Raw genomic sequence first — 23,238 nt, forward strand, 5'->3', positions numbered from 1 at the left:
CTGGGCAATGGATTTAAACTGGTTGAACAACCTCAGAATAGGTTATATTAGTTAAGAGGTAGAGGAGGTAAAGCCACTGGGTGGTGTTGGAAGTTTTCCTCTCCACTTCACTCAAGGTTGTAGAGTTAAAACCATTTAGTGAAATAAGTTTATATGACTGGTATTTGAGAGAAAGGGTGCCTTTGACATGCATCATATCAAAATGTGACATCAAAGTCAATAAAAATATAGAAGTACTTCTAGATCTTGATACACAGGGCTTGAAATAACATGTGTTTCCTTTGGATAACATAGCGCATAGGGTACCTGCATGCTGGATCCACAACAGATAAAAAACATTATTTATAATGGGGTTTAATAAAACAATAACACTTTAATATATTCATAAGTGACATGCTAGAAAGAACAGGAAAAAAGTATTCAATTCAGTATACACACACACACACACACACACACACACACACACACACACACACACACACACACACACACACACACCAATACTGACAAATGGGGTGTGACTAGATGTGGGATAAAGGTGAAGGAAGCTGACAATGTTATAGAACAGGCAAATTATGTTAGCTAATTCCAGCAGAAGTAATATATCTGCAAACCAAGAATTTTTCTTCTTTTTTCTACATGGACACAAAGATCTTCAAAAGCAGTATCAAAAAATGGAAATGAGGGTAGTCATATCAAATGGCAAAAATGCAAATGAACAATGTCAGAATGCAATATTTAAGGCAGTGAAGATATGTGGCTGTTGCACTAAAGCAACCAACAATAAGCAGAAAACAAAAACTTGTTAACTACTCCCTAAAACAGTTAATAAATTAGCGCGTGGAAGACAAGTCCTGAAGATGTCCCCATCTCTGTCAGGACACAAGGTACAGGCCATCCACTGGACAAATAAAATGTATTAGAATAGGCAGCTTAAGACATGTAAGCTGACAGCAAAAGAGAGAAACATTTACTTACATGGGAAAGATGGACTGGAATATAATGTAAAACTTTATGTATAATCCAGATGGTTTTCAACTTTCAAAAAAGACAAATGATTAGTATAATCATGAAACCATTGTTGTTTGTAAAAATAAATAAATAAATAAATAAATAAACAGGCCAAATGGTTCTAAGTTTTTTTGTACTATTAAGAAAACTAGCCCACTTGAAGTGAAAGAAAAACACATGTGGTACTTAGCTGGAGTATGCTGTAAAACATCAGCAAGTATTTTTATTGATTCAAAAATATTTTTTAAAGATGTGTCACTCTGCTTATACACACACTGTCATATCTGACATAAAATATGTTTCAAAGTAAATAGGACATGACATGCCTAACAAAACATGCTTTTAAAGATCACGTGCAAAGATTTTTGTTACCATTTCTTTTTACTATAATTATGCTCTCGTTGTGTAAAGATGTGTTTCTGACTATAAAATATATAGATTTTACTTATGTTACTTCAGTGGAACTATACTTATTCAGTATAGCAAACTTATGTTTACATTTACGGTAGACTGAGCAACTACCAGTAATTTCCTAATTCTATGTCATGTGACCTAAAATTCTAATAATGCAGTTGTTAGGATACACAATTTGACACTCTGCAGTAAACTGGTCTTTTGTGTAGTCTACAGCAGATTTCAACAAACAAATGCAGCAGTCAGTCAGACAAAAAAAATCACCAAATAAATGCAATTATATTCAAGCAAAAGCATATCAGAACAGAATAAGATTCTTTGTATTTAATGCTTTTTATTATCCCACTGTAGACAGCTATTAGTGTTATATCTATGTTACTATGCTGTATGCCAATTATTACACACTTTACAATGAAGCTTGTTCTATTCTAATTTAGTAGTGGTATGGTATGGTAACAAACATCTTTACACATGACCTTTAACATGCCATATTTTTATTACACCAAGCCCAGAGAAATTCAACTTCAGCATACAAGAATCCACACTATAATAACTGGATGTCACTTCAGATCTGTGCAGATGATAACATTTTATTAACCTCACAATTTTCAGTATTAATAGTACATAAAACCCTAACAACATGCTCCTGTGAAGTATAGCATCTTACCATTATACTTTACTCATGTAGTCTGGACAACTGAATACAAAGAACATAAACAGTCATAAAAATGTATGGAATCACCATTATAAAGCTACGATACATTCAATTATTAATTCCTCATGTGGAATGGAAATACACTAGGATCTCAATGTCTGAAAGTGACGCACGAGAGGTCTATGCATCTCAAATTGTAAAAAGAAAACAGATGGCAAGGAGGTGTGTCCACTCATTAAAACTCAAACAATGCAGTTCTGGCATTATATTTTAACATGCATTGTTCTGTTTGCTTTTCTTTTTTGACACACAGAGGAAAGCATCATGTCATTTCACTGAAGATACAGTCATTAAATCCACCTTCATAGATTAAATAACACTAAAGACTACTTCCAATGAAACCCCACGAATACAATTAATGTAACTTTCGTTATTAGTCAGTTTTACTGGTTTCATTAACCTGGCTTCACAGAGATGGTATGATCTTTTATAATGTTCACATACATGGTGCTCCGTGTGCCCATCTTGCAACTGTCCAAATTTTTCCTCATGTTTTTGGTTTATTCTTCATAAAAAGAAAGTTATGCATTTACCATAATGACAGATCCATGCTGTCTATTGCTACCTAGTTGAGCTTGTGGGACACCAAATCCAACTCAGATCTAAAGCCTGTTAATCCAAAACACTTCAACCTTGGAACTCTACCTCCTCTACCCATAATACCCCGCTCTCTCCTAACTACCTCACATCGAGTCTGCCCCTCCCCCAAATATCCCACAGGCAAGATCTAAATATTCCAGGCCTTTAACACACGATACTAAGATGGAAAGCACAGCAGCCAACAGCTCAGCCATCCAATGGCCTGGTTTAAATAAACCCAGGAAGAGGGACATAAGGGAGGGATGATTGAACCAGACAAAAGAGAGAACGAATAGTACACTTGTGAAGATCCTACCATAACAGTAAATGGATGTCCTTCTATATTACTGTTGCAGTATTCATAACCTAAGGAATTTCCTGCCAAGGATAAACCAATGGCCAGCCAATATACGAAAGTCTTTAGTACTTATAGGCATCATATGTCACACGTATGCTCCCCACACAAGGCAAAGGGTATAAACCTGGCATAGTCACACACAGAAATGGAAAAGCCCCAGGAGGAACAGAATGCTCCAAAGGAAAAGAAAAAAGCATGTGCATCCAGAAGGAGAAAAAGTAGTACAGCCCCTTGGCCAGAAGGGAAAGAAGGAACAGGGTAGGGCAGAGGGGGCAGGCAGGAGGGAGTGAATACTGCAATAGTGAAGAGAAAGATGTCTACTGCTATGGTAAGATCTTACACAACTGTACTATGCCCTTTCAGATCATTGTTGCAGTATTCATAACCTAAGGGAGAGTACAAAAGTTCAAGACAAAGCCTAACAGGAGGACGTGTGTGAACAGCCCTCCAGAAACCCATGCGGGCTAGCCCAACAGGAGGATGTGTGTGAACAGCCCTCCAGAAACCCATGCGGGCTAGCCCTGGCAAAGCCCCTATGGCCCTAGAAATAACATCAAACTTGTAATGTTTAGTGAAAGTATGAAAAGAAAAGAGAACCAAGTACAGCCTGAAGGAAGGAATTGGTATCCAGTCCCTTGAAAAAAGTATCAGAGGAGGCAACAGCCCTGGTAGAATGAGCCTTTACTAATGAGGAAAGACACTTACCAAGAAAAGAACAAAAAGACATACCCTTAGAAATCCAGGAAGAGATGCTTCGCTTAGAAACAGCCAAACCAAAGACCTGGGATGAAAGAAAGCAAAAAAACTAAGATTTGCAAACAGCTCTAGTTTTATCCAAATAATATTTGAATTGTCTAAGCAAGTCCAAGGTGTGAAGAATCTTCTTACTGACAAGACTGCAGAGAAGGAAAAAAGGAAAGAAGATGAATAGAATGATTAAGGGACAACTTGTTCATCCCCCTGGGCATAAAAGAAGCATTAATACAAAGAAACACCATGTTTCTGTGAAAAAACAAGAAAGGAAGAACAGCCATGACAACCTGAAGCCCAGACACTTTCTTGGCTATACTGAGAGCCAAAAGAAGTCAGACTTCCAAGCACAATGCTGTAAGGAAGCTGAAGACGCAGGCTCAAAAGGAGCCTGAGTCAAGTTTTATTATCACTTCTAGCACTGGCAAATTTACATTTATATACAAGTAATAAAACTGTATTAGCAAGTTCATGTTTACAAACATCATACTTCACATATAATGCTATACATCATATAACCTAAGCAACATTACATAAATTATTCAATTCCTGCCGTTTTTGTTGTTTTTTGTTTTGTTTTAAACAAGAAACATCTTTATTAAACCATCGCTTACAACACAGGCAATCACACATCCATATAAATGAAAACACCACACCACACTAACACAATCCTAGTAGCAAGCATTTTACATCACAAACCATACTGACACTCTGTGTTGCAAACATTATAAATCACTTATAATCCACCCAATTATTTTCAGTCAAACACTACATAACTTATTTAAGTACTGCCTTAATTTAAACCTCATTCCTCCACTGTATGTATTGTTCCTGCAATTCCTATTTTTTTTCCTATGTAGTTTGCTCCTACCCTTTCTAAAGATCTCAATTCTAGTTGTTTTATCTTGGTTACTATATTCACTACTTCTAGTACAGTTGGTTTGGATTTTGATTTCCATTTTTTTTATTTTCTAGTATCTACTTTTTTGCCAGCCACCCACAGTTAGACACAACAAGGCCTTCCCATGTGTACGTAACTCTGATTCTGTATCAGAGCTCAGTAAAATTATCTCCCTCATCACACCAATCTGCTCACCCAGCATATCTGACAGTGCACCCTGCAGGGAATCTTTAAAGTACACCAACTCATCGCACTCCCAGAAAATTCCTTCTTTCTTCCCCTTCACATCCCCAACATTTGCTGTCTATCTGAGGAAAAATGCTCTGGAGTCTACTTGGGGAAAAAAAATATCTATGTAAACATTTCCAAGCAAAAATCCTAAATCTTCTAGATTTTGTTGCATCTTTGAAAGACATACATACATATATCTTCCCGTTGTTTCTTTGTGAATTGCTTATCCAATCTCCCTTCCCAAACCTTTCTAACTTCCTCTGATTGATTGTAATAGTTATCATGCAATATGTTATATGCTGTACTAATTATTCTTTTTTAATGGCAGCTTCTGTTCTAGATTCTACTAAAAATTCTAAGAATGCTGGTCATTCGTTTAAGACACCCCCCCCCCCCCATTTCTTTCTTTTTGCCTATACTCTGATATCAATCCTTGCTAGGGAAGGCAATCTCTCACCTGCAGTCCGAATAAATTCTTGGCATCTTCCCATTCTATCACCTTTCCCTCTCTAGATATGTCCTCCCGATACCTTGGTTCCTTTGCCAGTTTTCTCCAATAAATTCCATCCTCTTGCCTATTGTCTATATCCCTAATTGCAGGCATTCCTATTGGCAGAATCTCCCTTCTCATGTTAGCTTAGTTCCTTGGATATTTTCTGCTACTTTATAGATATAATATTCTGTATGATTACTGTTATTCTCCTTAAAGTCCTACATCCAAAATCCCTGTCTCTTCTTGTTTCTTGAGCTTCACCCCTGTTTCATCATCATCCATTTCCACTTTGAATTGTAGATTTCTGCTTCTGCTATATAAAGGAGTCTTAACTCTGTAGCCCTGAAATACTGGTTCAAATCAGGTACTCCCATTCCGCCCTGTTCTACTGGAAGAATCAGCTTATCCCATTTGACTATTGCCATCTTCTCCTTCCAGATAAAGTCCTTCAGCTCTTTATTAATGGTTATCCACAACTCCTCTGGTTGATAAAAATATGCCCGAGTTGTCTACAGGATTAATGGGACTAAAACATTTTAACTGGTTGCATTTTACTATCCATATCCAAATAACAAAGCTTCCATTTTCTCAGTTTTTGTATTATCTTTTTAGTCTCTTACCACATATCCTTAGATGGCACACCAGAATCATTTTTAATCCATACTCCTAAATCCTTAATTTTATTGTGTCCCCATAAATATGGATATTGCTGAAGCAATTCATATGTGGGTACATAATTTACCGCTATTGCCTTTGTTTTAGCTGCATTAATTTTGTACCCCGAAAAGATTTGAAATTTGTCTAAAAATGTTCCACAACATTGTAATGTCTCTTTCTGGTTTTATCAGGTATAAAATTATATCATCTACAAATACAGCCAGCTTTTCTTGACTAACATACCAATTATATCCCTGAATTTCTGAGTCCCTTATTTTCTGTGCCAATAGTTCTAAATATAATGCAAATGAAAAAGGGGAAAGAGGACACCCCTGCCTGGTTCCTCTGCTCAAGCAGAAATTATCAGAGAGGACCCAACCCATTTTAATCTTCACCTCCGATCCCTCATATATCTTAGTAATCAACCTTATTTTTTTTTCAGGAAATGCAAATGCTTCCATTGCCCTGCTTATAAAGTCCCGGCTTACTCTTTCAAATGCTTTCTCTGCATCAAGACCCACCAACAACCATGGTATTTTCTTACATTCTGCTTCCCTCTGGATCATCAGTGTTCTTGTTTGCCTCCCCTCCACAAAACCACAGTGATCCATATCTATTAATTTTGGCATTACTTTTGCCATTATTTTAGCCATTATAGACATGAACACTTTATAATCATGGTTTACTATTGAAACGGGCCTGTGTGAAACTGGATATGATGGATCCTTACCCTCTTTAGATATCACAGCTACCACTGCTTTCTTTCTGGATGTTGGCACTTCTCCTCTTAAAATACTATTAAAATACTTCCAGAGCTTTATCATTTTGTTTTTGCCTCCTAGCATCCAATCTTCAACAGGAATACCATCTATTCCTACAGATTTTCCTGTAGACTGGTTATACATCAGAATGTTTATTTCATCTCCTCCTATCCTAACCATTAGTAATGAAGCCTCATCTACTTCTAACCTTGACATATTTAATTCTTCCATAAGCATTTCCATTTATATCTTTTCTTGATTTCCATATTTCTCTGCTTTATACAGACTTTCATAGAATTTCCAAAATATTTCTAATACCTCTACAGGATCTCTTGTTACCAGCTCCCTAAGCTTGGCAACAGCCCTTTCTACTTTCTGTTACCTGAGTCGTTGTGCTAAAAGGTTTTGCGGTCTAGTGTTATTATCAAAAAATATTTGCTTAATAGCAATCTTTCTAAACTCGTATACATTATCAAAGTATTCCCTTATTTTCTGCTGAGCTTTCTGCAGTTGATCCTCTTCTTGCTCTGTAAGACTCCCCCTATTCTGCAATACTTTAAAATTTGTCAGTCTCTCTACATAATTCTTGTTACTTCTTAACCATAGCTCCCTTTATTTTATCTCCACCCTATTTTTAGACTCCACCTCAATTTTATCCCACTCCCTAGCTATATTTTCAGAAGTAATTTCTATCTTCTCGAAAAGCTCCTGAATAATCTCCACTACCCATTCCTTAAATTCCTCTCTTTTCAACAGATAGGTGGGAAAGTGCCAGTGTTTCATTTTTATTTCATTACCCTGTGTTTTTATGTTAGTTATTATTGGGACAGGATTTGAAATAGTTATTGAGTACATAACAAGACCTTCAATTAAATGCACATGTTCCTGTGAAATGCAAATTCTGTCTAGCCTTGCCCAGTTTTTATATCTAGGGGAATAAGATGCAAATTCAGTCCAAACTCCTATGACTGAATTCACATCTTCCATGTCAAAAATTTTCATAAATTTATTCAAAAATCTACTCTCCTTTGTTAGACTTTCCCTTTTTCGGCCTCCCAAACACATCTTCACTGCTGCAAATCAAATTCTAGTCCCCACCTACAGGTAATATTCCTTGCTTAAACCTGATTATTTCACCCAGAATTTTCTTAAGCTCCATTACAGCATTTTCAGGTGGAATATAAATACATGCCAGTGTAATACTCCTCCCTTCCCAGTAGCCCCTTACCACTACAAATCTGCCATTATTATCTTTTTTATCATCTTCTATCACTACTGGAGCTCCTCTTCCAGTTGATATAAGCACTCCTCTTTTCCTCTGTCGCAGATATTCCTCTGAATAACCATCATGAAAACCTTTCTTTATCAAATTCACATGTTCAGTTCTTTCCAAGTGTGCCTCCTGTAACAAAGCTATTTGGACTCTACATTTTTGTTGATATAGTTCACTATTTTTTCTTTTATTTATTTATCTGTGAGACCACTGACATTTAAAGACATTACAGAAAGCATTACTGTATTAAAATAGTTATTATTCCCATCTTTTATGTATAACACCTTTTTTGTTAAAAGTCTAGTTCCAGCTTTTGTGTTACATGCATACACTGTTTTGCAGGTTAAACTTTTATATAGTTGTTTTTTGTCAAATCCATTTGAGCCTATGTCACATCTTACAAAACGTTTTTGTTTTACTGAAAGCCTTCAAACAAAACCAAAAAAAAAACAAAAAAAAATCTCAAAACACCCTGAAACCGATTAATTTATTACTAACACACAAAACTATGTACATCTTCAAATATTGACATTTTACCGCCTAATAGAAACAAATCTCTCAAACTGATAGTCATACTCACAGACTTGAGTTAACCTGAAAGAACAGTTATCCATGCTAAGACACACAATGCAGCCTGTACTTATACTAAGTGCCAGCTGGGTTTGCCTTTATAGCTCTCGCAGCTGGGAAAACCCCTGAATGTTTTCAGAGAACATTATCTCCTAGCCAGTTTCTCCTATCTTTTTTTTCTCCAGCCAATTACTCTCCACCAGACTGTAACCAATTTCTCTTTATCAGACTGTCTCCATGGAAACATGAGGACCAGACAGCCACTTTCTCTTTATCAGATTGTCTCCATGGAGACATGAGGGCCAGATACAAAATTGCTACTAAGCATACATTCATTTGATAGAAAAAGCCTCATAATATTCAACATTCTTTTTCATTTACTTGCTTTCTCTTAAAACTTGTTACTAAATCAATCTAACGTCCTTAATCCTGTCATTCCCGCAAGCAAGACAAAAAGCACATACATTTTTCTTGTGTCATGCTCTTTTAACCACACTTTTTTTCACTGTAGTGCCTGCTTTTCTTAAACCTGAAGTGAAAAGGAAGAAAGAAAGGAAAAAAAGAACAGCAGCATCTATTTACAATCCCCATTACACTTAAAACTGAGAAAACTTTACTTTATAACATGTAAAGAAAACTATACACCACAAAAATAGTACTATTAAAAAAATAAAATGTTTTCTTTAGTTATAATTAAATTCCTCCTCTCTTCCCCTCCCCAAAACATTTTTCTTAACATTAATGATTTTTCTTAACATTAATGACGTGATGTAAAGCATACACTTTAGAGTCCCCCACAAGTCTAACAAATTCTGAATAAGTCCAATAATTCCAGATTTTCATGTTCTATCATATTTCACAAGTATAATTATTGCACTGTAATCCCATATTTCGTTACTGGTTTTATTACTGTTCATCTCCATCTCCCAAATCCTGTCTCTGCTTCATTTTCAATGTACTCTCAGTTCTTCTAGTCGACTCTTGTGCTCTCTTCCTTCTCTCCAACATTTTCCATTGAAAGAGTAGAAAATGTTTCACAGGTACAGTCTCTCTGTGGTCTACATTACCAAAAGAACAAGAAGTAGAATCTCCTTTTGTTTCACAACTCACATTTTGTTGGACAAATTTTTGTATTTCCTCCTTAGCATGTACTTCATCAAAAAATGATTTTGTCCCTCCAGGGAAGAATACCTTAAAGACAGCTGGGTACAGCAGTTTGAATCTCACACCTGCATCTCATCATTCCCTGGATAGTGGAATGAATTTACTTCTCATCTGCCTGGTGTACAATAAGTAATCATTCTCCACAATCTGTTGTCTGCCACATTTAGTATTCTGTCCTCCTGCCACAGATTTTTTTTCAGAATCAATTCCTTATGCTGGTGGGATTGCATCGGTATTGTTAGAGGTCTAGATTGTTTTCTCATAGCCACATTCCTGCTGTGGAATATCAGTTCAGTTGCTTATTTGTGCTTCCATGAAATGAATGCAGTCTGCTCCTTCCAGCTTCTCTGGTATAGCTGAAAATCTCATGTTTTCCCTACATCCTCTGTCCTCTAATTCTATTATTTTTTTAAACATCTCGTCCTGATCAGTCTCATATTCAACCAGCCTTGTCTTCATTTCATCTTCTGATTTTTGCAGGTTTATCACCTCATCTGAACATCTGTTTAAAGCTTCTTCATTTTTTTCCAGCCTTTTGCTGTTTGTGTTGATATACTCCATAAGTGTTTCATTTATTTTAACCAGGTCTGTGTGCAGTTGTCTTGTGTATCTTCCTGCAGGTTACTGGAAGTCATCTCTGGAGATTGAATTACTTTTTGCTGAACAGCTGCAGAACTTTCACTAGTCAGTGTTTCTTCCTCACCTTTTGTAATGGATTGTTCCAGGTGCTCTGTATTTCTTTCTTCCTGGCATCCAGGCAATACACTTACTAGCCAGTTACTGAAATTTACCCATAAACACAAAATGTACTGGTCTTCTCTGCTGAGTTTCTGTTTTCACACTGAAAGAACTAGAGGCAAGCTGTTATTCAATGTACAACCATCTTGGCAGCTCCCTAAATCAACTTTTCAAGTACAAAACTGAGGTCCCAGGAAGGTGGAATAGACTTTCTGGGAGGCCTGACATGAATGACACCTTTAAGAAACTGCTTGACCTCAATTCTACAGGCCAGAGAGGAGTTAGAGCAGACAAGCAGAAATTGCTGACATACGAGCTTTAACTAGAGAGAAACAGAAGAATCTCCAAAGCTAAGGGATCCTGATGGCAAGAGATGCACCAGACAGAAAACTTTTACATATGATTTCCTGGTAGTGGGTTCTCTGGCCTCCTGCAGAACCCAATGCACATCCTCAGAAAAGAGGTGCCTGAAAGGGATCAAAACTTTATCACACACAATGTCAGTTGAAGAGTGGACAAGTAAGGATGGATAAGAGACCTCTTGCTCTGTGTGAGAAGATCCACCTGGTGAGGTAACTTTTGGTGGTGATTGCCCTTGGCCAAGTGAGAAAGGAGAGGGAACCAATGCTGTCTGAGCCAAAAGGGAGTAACTAGCAAGATTTTGGGACAGTCATGTCTGATCTTGTGCAAGACTCATGGTAACAGAGGATGGGGAGGGAATCATACAGAAACATCCCCTTCCAAGGAAAAGGCAGGGTGTCCACTTTCCAAGACAATAAACATGACACTCTGGAACAGAAAAGAAGTTGTTTGTTCAGAGAGGAGATAAAAAGATCTAACTGAGGAATACCCCACTGATGGACAATGTCCAGGAAAACATGCATTTGTGAGCTTGCATGCTGGACCTGCTCAAAGAGCCTGCCACTAGATTGTGCTCCAATCAATGTAAACTGCCTGAAAAGTCACTTGATGCTGGACAAGTAGATCCCACACCTGAAAAGCTTGTCTGCAAGGAAGATGGGACTTTGTACCCCCATGCTTGCTGACATACCACATCACTCTAGTATTGTTTGCGAAAATTTTAAGAGGCCCATGATAAGCCTGAAGAACTAGAAGTAGTGCTCTCATCTGCTTTATACTGATGTGGTCCAACCTCTGATGAAGAGACCAGGGACCCTGAACCTTGAGCAAGCCGAAGGAATCCCCCCATTCCCTGTCTGAGGCATCTGTAAAGAGCTTTTGAGTCACGACTGGAGCTTGCAAAAAAAGCCTCGGGTGACAGAAAGCTGATGAATCCAGCAGTGAAACTCAAGTCTGAGGCACGGAAGGAAGGATTACTAGGAGGTCCAAAGGGTGACAATGCTGGAGACACACTGACTTGAGGTACCACTGAAGCTTTCTTATGTGGAGCCTGGCCTGAGGGACCATGGAAATGGTGGAAGCGATGAACTAAAGGACCCTGAGAAATTCCTTGGCCATGACTGAAGCCAGAGTAAGAGGAGACTGGAAAAAGGCAGTGAGAGACATGGTCTGGGGGCAGGCAGAAATGCCAACATGGGGATGGTCTGAAGCCTGCAACTGAGGAAAATTTGATCCTGACAAAGTGCCAGAGCTGCTTTCTGGAAGTTTATGGTGAAACCCAGACGCTGTAAATGGGAAACAGTAAACTCAAGATCTTGAAGCAGAGCATCAGGAAAAGAAGCTTTAATGAGCAGGCAATCAATGTAGGGAAAGATATGAACTTAACTCATACTGAAAAAGGCAATGACAGGAGAGAGATATTTGGTGAATATCCTTGGGGCAGTAGAGAGGCCAGTGAACAAAGTAGAGAACTGAAAGTGCAAGGAAGAAACACAGAAATGTAAAAATGTCCTAAAAGGGGGATGGAAGGGGATATAAATGTAGGCATCCTTCAGATCCTGAGAGACCAGAAAGGCCTGAGGCAGAAGATGGGGGAATAAAGTCTGAAGAGACGACATCAGAAAGAAAGGAATTTTGAGAAAGGTGTTGAGTTGGGAAATAATCAGAATTGGTCTCCAACTCCCCTTCTTTCTGGGAACCAAAAACATTCTGGAATAAAAATAACTTCTCTACCAAAAAAGAATGAAGCACTTCTGGGAAAGAGGAAGTTGTTCCCAAGGAGGTTGAGGGATGCCTAAAAAGGGAGGAAGGGATCTCCAAACCATGAAACGTCCCTGGCGGATAATGGACAGATCCCATGTGCCTGTTGTGATCCTTAACCAATTTGAAAGAGACAGTAAAAGACAATGGGATAAGGGAACCTGGCCAAGGGAAAGGGAAACGAACTGTCAAATGGAAACTGGCTTATCCTCAAAAGCAGGTTTCTGGGAGGTAGGGGTTTGAGTAGACTTAGCAGGAGGTACTTGTCTAGAACCCTTTTATTTCCTTAGATGGAGGGTGACACTGCCTATGAACAAACGAAGATTTGGAGCGATAATTCTTCTGAAACTTAGGAATAGGAGAAACAAAAATATGTTTCAACTCCAGCAAGGCTTTACCCTTATCCTGGAGACACATGAAAAGTTCAGCAGCAGGAATAGCAGCAAAAAGATTTTTATCCAAAGGAGCATCCAACAGTTTGGCCTTAACATTATCAGGAAAAGCCTGAAGATGAAGGCAAGAGAAATACCTCATAACTGAATTAAAGGCAGAAGTATGAGCTGCGAGCAACTTGAGTGGTAGAGCCCAACAGGGAAAGGTCAGAGGCCTTCCCATCAGAGTCAGAAAAGTCAGAAACCACTTTGGAAACCTGAGAAAGAAAGGTCTAAATACACCTGGTCGTATGAGTCTGGCAGTTGATGGCCCAAAACTATTAATTGGCAGCACTGTAAACCTTTTTTGCCCAGCATCTCCATAGCCCTACTATCCTTATCTGAAGGAAGCAACTTGGTAGAGGGTAACAGCTTGGAGGGTGTGTCAGAAAAGACAGACACTACAGAAGGGTTATCAGAAAGGCATTTATAGAGAAATTCACATTTGTTAAGCACTTTATAAAATCTATCAGGTTTCTTGTGTGCAGGAGGCTGAGAATCAAGGGCCATAGAAGTTGCTGAAAAGGTATCCAGGAGGGCTGCCAAAACAGGGGGAACAGCTGATGGCTTACAAGACTCCACCTGGAGGAGCTCATAACAAAGTTTGTTGAATGTCAGAGACTTGAGAACAATCCCACTTAAAAAAACTCCATCATGCAAACAACAGTATCCCCAAATGAGAGTTCCTCCAAAGGATAATCTGGACTAATAGAACCCTCTTCCTCTGAACTATAGTCCAAGGGGGAAGGAATTTGAGAACAGTAAGCCAGGGGCTCTTCCCCAGAATCCAGATGCTCATTTGCAGAATCTAGTTCTCTGGGTCTTTTAAGAGGAATGGGAGATCATGGAGGGACAGGCACAGACAACCCTTGAGGAGGCTTTACGGCCATTAATGCATTAAATAACTCTGAGCAAAATCCTGTTATTTACATTGGGGATCCTTAACTACAGAGGAAATATGCTTGGTTTTCTGTTTCTTTTTCTGTGGGATGTCCGCCACGAAATGCCCTCGGAGGGTCAGACTCCTGGTGGCACTCGATAAGCATAGTAGGAATCTCCTTCCTAACTAAAATCTGCAGAATCCCCTTCGGTCCCTCAAGTATAATCAGCTGAGGTTCCCCCTTGGCATCAGGAGCAAATATCTGTAAAGCATCCAAGAACATGTGAGGTCAGATCCATGCCAGCTTCTGGAGGGTCTGCAGCACAGGAATCCGAGGCAACCACCAGATGACCCTCTGGGCTTTCACTAGCACTGACAGAGACATCCGGGAAGGCTGGACAGCAGCCATATAAGACCTAAGTTTTTTGGCCCATTTCTTGGCAGACAGCTGACCTGCGGGATGGGAATACTTTGCCATAGAACTTTGAGTCAACAAGATGCCAGTTTTCAAGGTAAACAGGATAGATGAGTATGTAGGGTCTTAGGGACAAAAGCCTGGCAGACAGAACACTGTGTATGGTCAGGGAAGCACACAAACAGAAACGATACTGGTTGTGATGGTCTTTATGGGGAACCTGCCTCCCACACTGACATTTTCCCTTTGTGGATGACATGAACCAAACAGCACTAAATAGAAAAGAAAGATAAGAAAAAAAAAACACTGGGGCACTTATCTGAAACACAGCGTTGTAACCAGCACAGCAGAAGGGTATTCAGACCAATGTTCAGCAATGGCATTCAGACTGGTAGCAAAGAAGTTCTGTGTGTGTATGCTACGTCACCTTTATGCCCTACGTCTTGCGCGGGGAGCATACGTGTGACATTCAACTCCTATAAGTGCTAAAGGCTTTGGTATACTGGCCAGACATTGGGCTATCCTAGGCAGGAGGTCCCTTAGGTTATGAATACTATAACAGTGATATGGAATGACATCTACTGTTCTGGTAATTAAATAATTTTCTTATCCAATGTTGTCTTTTCTATCCAGCTTCAACCTGTGGGACACAGTCCCCAGTCACGTATCATCCCAGGAAGGCCCTAGGAGAGAATATTTCACAGAACACTGAAACCAAACAAGGCTACAGACCTCAAATGCACTTCTGATTTGTAATGAGATACAAAATTGTTAGTAGAAACTCAAATAGCAGCAGCACAAATAACATCAATAGAAACTCTGCAGAAAAAGGTCATGGAAGTAGCCATTGCTTTAGCAGAATGACCTTTACACTTTGTCAGCAAAGACTTTCCTCTCAAAGTAAATAATTTTCTTATCCAATGTTGTCTTTTCTATCCAGCTTCAACCTGTGGGACAGAGTCCCCAGTCACGTATCATCCCAGAAAGGCCCTAGGAGAGAATATTTCACAGAACACTGAAACCAAACAATGCTACAGACCTCAAATGCACTTCTGATTTGTAATGAGATACAAAAATGTGAGTAGAAACTCAAATAGCAGCAGCACAAATATCATCAATAGAAACTCTGCAGAAAAAGGTCATGGAAGTAGCCATTGCTTTAGCAGAATGACCTTTACACTTTGTCAGCAAAGACTTTCCTCTCAAATTAAATCTAACGGAAAAGTGAACAGCCAGCCAATTAGACAGTGTTGCCTTCGAGATTGGCTTGTCCAGCTGGGCCTTAGAAAAAGAGACAAAAATTGATTGAGTGTCCAGAAGGCTTTGGTCCTGTCCAGATAAAATCTCAGTTGCCTAATAAAGTGAAGACAATGTAGCAAATATTCTCCTCTATTACAAAAGTTCAGGAAAAACACAGGTATGTGGATGAGCTGATTCAAGATAGACTCAGAAGCCACTTTAGGCAAAACAAAAGGAGGAATCAGTCCTAATGGGAAACCCTATCCCTCTGAAAAATTCAATAGGAAGGCACTGAGGGTAAGACGTACAACTCTGAAACCTATCTAGCAGATGTCAGAGCCATCAGGAAAATAGTCTTCCAAGACAGCAAATTCAAGGAGACGGTGGCTGAAGGTTCAAACTGAGGGCCAGATAAAACAAGGAGCATGAAAGAGAAATCCTAAGGAGGAACGGGATCTAAAATGCAAGGTTTTAATAAAAATGAACCCATCAGGAACACCTTAGAAATCTTCAGTCAAGACACTGGAGTACTATCTCTGCCAATAATGAAATTGGAAACAGCACCAGTTGAACCTTAAGAGCAGAATAATTCAATCAATCCAGAATGAAAAGGGTTGGCAAGAAAATCCAGAATAGCATCCAGCGGGGCTGAGAAAGGATCCAAGTTCTTAGTCAATGCCCAAATTGCAAACATTTTTCCATTTACTAGCATAAACCTTCCACGTAAAAGGCTTTTGAGAGGATGATAAAATATTGACAACTCTTTTAGACAGGTTGGGATCTCTGGCCTCCAAGAAACTAGAGGAATATGGAGGACAATTTGAGGGTATGAAAACTGGGCAGGGAAACCCTCACTGGGCGAGAGATCAAACCGGGCATAGGATCAAGGACCCAAGAAGGGTACTGAAAATGAGGCAAAAGGAATGGGAACCAAACTTGTGGCCAAAATGGAGCAATGAGAATCACAAATGCTCTGCAATGGGCAGTCTTCTGAAGAAATTTTATTATGATGGGAGTAGGCATATATGCACACAGATAAAAATAAAAAACAGAGAAACAGCAAGTACCCACCCCCACACACTGCTACTGATAATATATATATATATATATATATATATATATATATACATACATACATACATATCTTGGAATGTGGGTTGCAAATACCTAGATAGTGTTTTCCTTAACTACGATTTATTTTAATTTCATCTAATCAGCAGTAGTGTGTGGTGGTGGATGCTTGTTCTAAAATGCATTTTTATGGCCCTGTTTGTTTGCCATGAACAGGCTGGTTTAAATTTAAACAATGCATATATTTTCCACACCTACTTTTAGATATATAAAAGCTGATATGTTTAACATTGCTAAAATATTTCTATTTTTTTGTTACTGAGGATCGCTTGTCTGTGATGAATAAAGGTTTGATGCTTTGGAAAACTACCTGGGTTTCATTTTTGGAAATTGCTGTGACTAAGCTCATCACGAAGTTTTAAGACTACTAGTTTATCTGTTTTACTTTTTTCCTCAACACTTGTGGTGGTGAGATTGGAACTAGACAGATTTTTGTGCTTATTTTTTTTAATATTTTTTCATATATGCACACAAGAGACAGATATGAGGAAAAAGCATACAGAAGAGCTTTCTTTGGTGACTGTCCCACAGGGAGAGTCAGGGCATAAAAACAGCTGCACTTTGTGTTGGATGGGGTGGCAAACAGATCGCAGCAAGGACTGTCCCAGTGCAGAAGATCTGTGCAGCTACCTCTGGATTCACAGAAGAAAAATACTCCCTCAAACTGTCTGCTAATTTGTTGGACTTTCCTGGGATATGCATTGCTATCATAAACTGCTAAGAGGAGATAACTCACTGCCTCACTCTCATAGCTTCCCAACAAAGAGATTCAGGCAGTGTTCCTCATGTTTGCTCAGGTACCAATCCATACACATACTGTCCATTTGAACCAACATCACACTGTTGGGGAGAAGGTCCTGAAAAGCCTGCAATCCTAGCCAGACCACTCTCATCTCAAGAACACTAATGTCAAACAGGTCCCCTGAACTGTCTTCCTTTTGAAATCCCCTGCATCCCACACCAAAAGGAAGGCATCCGACGCAACCATGGCTTGACGTTGGTGAAGAATAAAAGGTCTCCAGGAGGGGAAAGAACGAGACTCCAAAACCCATGAGATATGAACCCAACAAATTTTTGTCATGAAAATGAAACAGTTCATAGGACGGGGTACACAAGTAACACTGAGTTGCTAATGTCCACTACAGTATCTTCAAACAGCACCTCGTCAGGGGCACCAGGCGAGTCCTTGCAGCCATGTGACCCAAAAGCCTCAGGACCAATGAGGCTGGAGTCTGGAGATTGGTGTAAGCAAAGCAAACGAATCACCTATGCATGAAGGGAACTCACCCTGTGTACTCTTGCTGTCTGAGATACCATATACAAATCACATTCTATGAATTCCAATATCTGAACTGGCTGAAGACTGGATTTCCCATAGTTCACAGTGATTCCTTGGGACAGGCAAAACTGGAGTAAGGATTCCCAAGCCTTGACCAACAATACCCACATACAGGGGGTAAGGAGCCAATCGACCAAGTACAGAAAGACCTGGAACCCCTGCAGCCTTAGCCAAGCTGTGACAACTGCCAAGCACTTGGCAAACACATGGGGGAGGGGGCGGAAGTGCAGAAATCTCTTGAACCACTTCACAATCTTTATATCATGACAGACATCCTTGAGATCGCTGAAGCACATCCAGTTGTTCCAGTTGTCCTTCCTCCATAGAGAAAGGACTGCAGCGTAACCATCCGAAATTTTGTTTGTTTCACATAGTTCAGTTTACTCAAATCCAAGATGGTCAAAGGTCCTTGTTCTTCCTTGGGGCCAAAAAGAACACGGAATAGACCCTGGATTCTCATTACTCTGGTGGAACCTCTTGGATGACTCGATTTATCAGTGGCTTCTGAATCTTAACTGCTGCACCTCTTCTCTGATGGTGTGGAATGTCTGGAATTGACTTGGTATTTTCTCTTGATGGAAATAAAAATACAATTGAACAGCCTCTAGATATGACTCAAAACCCCCATGCATCCAAGGTGTTGGCCTAACAAGCTTTTAGATAGAGAGTCAAGCAATGCCCTAACTGTTTCCAGAGTAGGATAGTCAGGTAACCCTTCAGAAATGCTGAAAGGGCAGCTAAGGATATGTGGGAAAAGATAATACAAAAATTGAGAAACTGGAAGTTTTGTTATATGGATAAAAGGATACAAGCCATTAAAATGTTTTTAGTCCTTTTAGTCTTATACACAGGTTAGGCATACTTTTATCAACCGGAGGAGAAGTCGTGGATTGCAATTAAAAAAGAGTTGAACGATTTTATCTGGGGAGGGAATACAGCAAGGGTCAAATGGGATAAGCTGATTCTACCAATACAGCAAGGTGGACTAGGATTACCTGATTTGACGGGGTATTTTAAAGTAACACAGTAAAGGCCCTTAGACATAGCACAAGCAGAAAACTACAATTCAAAGTGGAAAGGAATGATGTTGACACAGGGAAGAAGCTCAAGAAATAAGGAGAGATTGGAATTTTGGATGCAGACTCTTAAGGAGAACAACCACAATCATACAGAGTATTATATTCATAAAATAGTAGGGAGTATTCTAAAAACCAAAGCAGCAAGAGAATGGAGAAAAGAGATTTTGCTGATAGGGTTGACTGTGGTCATGGATGCAGATAATAGGCAAGAAGGGGCCGGAATTTATTGGAGAAAACTGGCAAAGGAACCAAGGTATTGGGAGCAAATAACGAGAAAGGGAAAAGTAATAGAATGGGAAGAGGCCAAAAATTTATTTGGACTTAAGGTTAGAGATTGCCTTCCCTATCAAGGATTGATATCAGAGTATAGGCAAACAGAATGAAACAGGGGGCTCATCCAAGTCTGCCAGCACATGGCAATGCCAGTATCAGCAGCTCGACACATGCTATCAGCTGTGCTGGACAGCAGGCGTACAGACAAGTTGGAAATACACTGCAAGGTTGACAACTGCTTCTCCAGAGTCTTTTTGAGTCTCTGGTGCCTGTTGTGTCTTTACCACCATTGAGACTTCTCTGACAATGGCATGATAGAAGTCTTGTCAAATTTGCCAAGTAATGTAATGCTCTCAGCACGAAAGTCACTGAAGCATAGGAGCTCTTTCCTAAGCAGTCCAGCACCCTAGACTTCCTGTGTGGGGATGGACCAAAGAAATTCCTTCAAAAATGTAATTTTTGATGGTTGCAGTCACCACAATGGCATCAGCAGTGGAACTCTTGCTGCAATGCTGCTGGTCCTTCAGGGGAGGCAAAACCTTATCAATTTTTTCAGGAATAGGTTTCACAGCATCTGGTTCCCTCCAAGCCCTCTAAGACACCATTTTGATAAATGCATCTGGAGGAGGAACCACCCAAGATGTGGACTGGCCCATACCAAAGGCCTGCAAAAATACTGTGTCCTCCAACAAGAGGGCTTCTTCAGCAAACCCCACACTGATGAAGGAGCTCCATAAGATTGCCAAAATGGAGTCCTGGGGGGAGGGAGACTTTGGGAGACCCTCTCCTTTTTCAAAGCCAGTATCCTCCAAGAGAGATTCCTCCATTGAATCCAGGTGTTTTGTCATGTACCAACCCTTACCATGATTTTCCTGGACTGAAGAATGTGGAGGAGATGTGGAAGAGGCAGTAGGCCCTAGAAGCAGGGTGGTCTGGAGACCTAAAGGTGTGGGTTGTCCCAAAATTTTCCGATGTGTGTCTGTAGGTCCAAATGAAGAAAATGGAGGACTACTGGTTGTTGCCTAACACTCCATCTCCAACTTGGAGAACATCTTCTTCATGATGCTGAAGACAGAGTATGAAGCTGGTCAGAACCAATGTTCCAAAGAACCCAAGGAGCCGCCTGACTCCACAGCCAATTTAACCTGCCCTGATGCAAGGAATGTTGCCAATCTGTCCATTGCCAAGGCACTAAGGGAGTGAGGGAAGACTCAGAAACTTCACTCAAACCTGACCCAGGAACACTGGCCCCAAACTCTGGACTCTGAGGCATGCTCAAGCTCAGACACCATTGGAGTTGAGTAGGCCAGGTAACTGGTGGGGCCTGAAGTGGCCAAGCCATCGGACCCAACCCTAGCGGAGGCAAGACAACCAGATTTGCAAGTCCTAGAGCCAAAGAACTTGTAGGAGAAAAAACACCCAATGAAGCCAAATCCTCTGGTACTTGAACTGAGATAGTGGGAATAAGACATAGCTGTAGCTGGGCCTACAAGAAAGACTGCATACAGTTGTTCCAAATCCAGGGGTCTAAGACTCCCTATGAGCAGGGAGACCAAGCGACTGATGAGGGCTTGGAAGCCTGCCTGCCAGCAGTCAGATTTGATGAATGGATTTGAATCAGAGAGGTCTGAGGTGTAGCAGGAGAGGAGTCCAGTGAAAACTTCTTAACAGAAGTAGCAGAAAAAGGGGAATGTACCCTACCTGAGCTTGCTCCCTTATCCAAGAAGTGACTAAGAATACTAAGACCTGGGGACATTGGCTTCCCCGAACTTGGCACCATGGGAGACAAGGCCAAAAAGAAGGAACCGACCCTGGTGCTGATGTAGCTGTGGGAGCCAAAGGTCAATGGAACTTCAGATCTGGTGGTCAGAGTGAGAGGAGATGCTCATTTGTAGTCCCTCCCGTTCTTATCCTTCACCTTTGGGTCCTTAGAGCACTCCTTACTTCGACTAGGCTCACACTTACCACTTTTATTTGGCGTGGGAAGTGGAAGCCAAAGGATCCTCATGGGCCACAAGACCTTTACCACTAACTTTGCTAGGTGTTCATTTAGAGTCTGATACCAAAACCTGCACAAACAGAGCACTCGGAGTCCAAGTGTGAGGCATTGAGACAGTACACCAATCGACTGTGTGTATCCTTTGATGGCAGCTTATGGCTGCATGTCACACATTCTAAAATTCCTTCTCTTTGTCCATGGCAAAGGAGAAGCACCACCTGAAAGAACAAAACAGAGCAAAAAAAAAAAAAATCACAGCACCAAAAACAATTATACACCTAACGTGCAAACACTAATAAACTTTTTTCTTTTTAATCAGCATGGTTTATAGGTAGGTACTAGGCTATTGGCCCTAGGGCCTATATAAGCCTAGCCAAATGGTACCCTAGCTTTCGCCACCCAAGAAAATTATTTTCCTGTGCTCCTGTCGAGCAGAGCCACAGAAGTGATCCCCGGGGTGAATTTCCTACCACCCATCCAATCATCAAGATTTTTCTTGAAGAGTGCTAATGAGGAGCTTTGTTTGATATAGATAGGTAGTTTGTTCCAGAGTATGGGAAGTCTCTGGGACAGGAATCTATCCCTCCAGCATGTTCTGTTTATTGTGGTGACAAGGTTTAGGTCCCTAGAGCGTGTAGCTCGGAAGGATAGGGACTGGGATTTCTTTAAGTGGAGCATGTCCAACAGCTCTGGGTTTGACATAGCTTTGTATGTTAGGCAGAGGTTGCCTCTGAGTAGGCGATATGCAACAGAATAAAGCCGGAGTTTTCTGAGACGGTCTGCGTAGGGCATCTGTTTGAGGCCGGTAATCCTCTTTGTAAGGTATTTCTGCGGCCTTTCCAGTTGTTGTAGATGTTTTGTGAGGTACATACCAAAAGGGCATTGTACTCTATAATGGGTCTAATGAGTGATGGCTGATGGGGAACAATGACCTCTTTTTTCCTGGATGAGAAACCTTTTGTGATGAGGTGTGCCACGTAGAAGGATTTCCTGACTACTGTGGCAATGTAATTATCAAAGGAGAGACTACTGTCCACCTGTGTCCCAAGGTCTCATCACACTTTCGGTGTTAAGTAGACTACCGCCTATGTGGTAGTTCATGGGTACAGAGTTTTTACCAAAAGGGATGACAATGCACTTTTTGGCATTGAGCTTGAAGTCATGGCTTTGACACCAGGCATCTGTCTCAGTGAGGCCCTTTTGTAGGATGTCCACATCGTTAGGAGTTTTGATTACGGCTCCTAGTTTGCAGTCATCTGCGAACTTCGTTAGCCAAAGACCTTCTGTGTTAGCCTGTACTTCAGAGAAGTAGATACCAAACAGGAGAGGACCCAGGACTGAACCCTGTGGTACTCCACTTGTCTGAAGTTGGATTTGGAGTCTGCTACTTTCACAGTGTGGGTTCTGTCAGTGAGCCAGGTGGCAACCCATCTTGTGACATAGGGATTTATACCTAGTTTAGTGAGTTTATCTATAATTCCAGAGTGGCGGATGGTGTCGAAAGCCTTGGCGAGATCTACACAGGCTGTGTGAACCACCTTACCCTCATCTACGGCTTTGGTGACCACTTCAAAGAAGTCTATCAGGTTTAGGAGACATGATCTGCCTTTTACAAATCCGAACTGGGTAGGGTCAAGAGTTTGGAAATTACCAATTTCATTGTTTATAAGTTCCATGATGATACGTTCCATTGCCTTGCAGACCAGGCTCATCTCG

The 23,238-nt window shown here is 40.4% G+C and overlaps 1 protein-coding gene across 1 annotated transcript in view; it reads right to left on the reverse strand.

Moving 5' to 3' along the window:
• Positions 1-23,238, reverse strand: part of WDFY4 (WDFY family member 4) — a 4,454,583-nt gene that overhangs the window by 2,537,091 nt on the left and 1,894,254 nt on the right. The gene's annotated exons all lie outside the window — the stretch shown is intronic.

Source organism: Protopterus annectens, chromosome 14.part0 (genome assembly GCF_019279795.1).
Source record: "Protopterus annectens isolate FY-2018-M chromosome 14.part0, PAN1.0, whole genome shotgun sequence".
Lineage (NCBI taxonomy): Eukaryota > Metazoa > Chordata > Ceratodontiformes > Protopteridae > Protopterus > Protopterus annectens.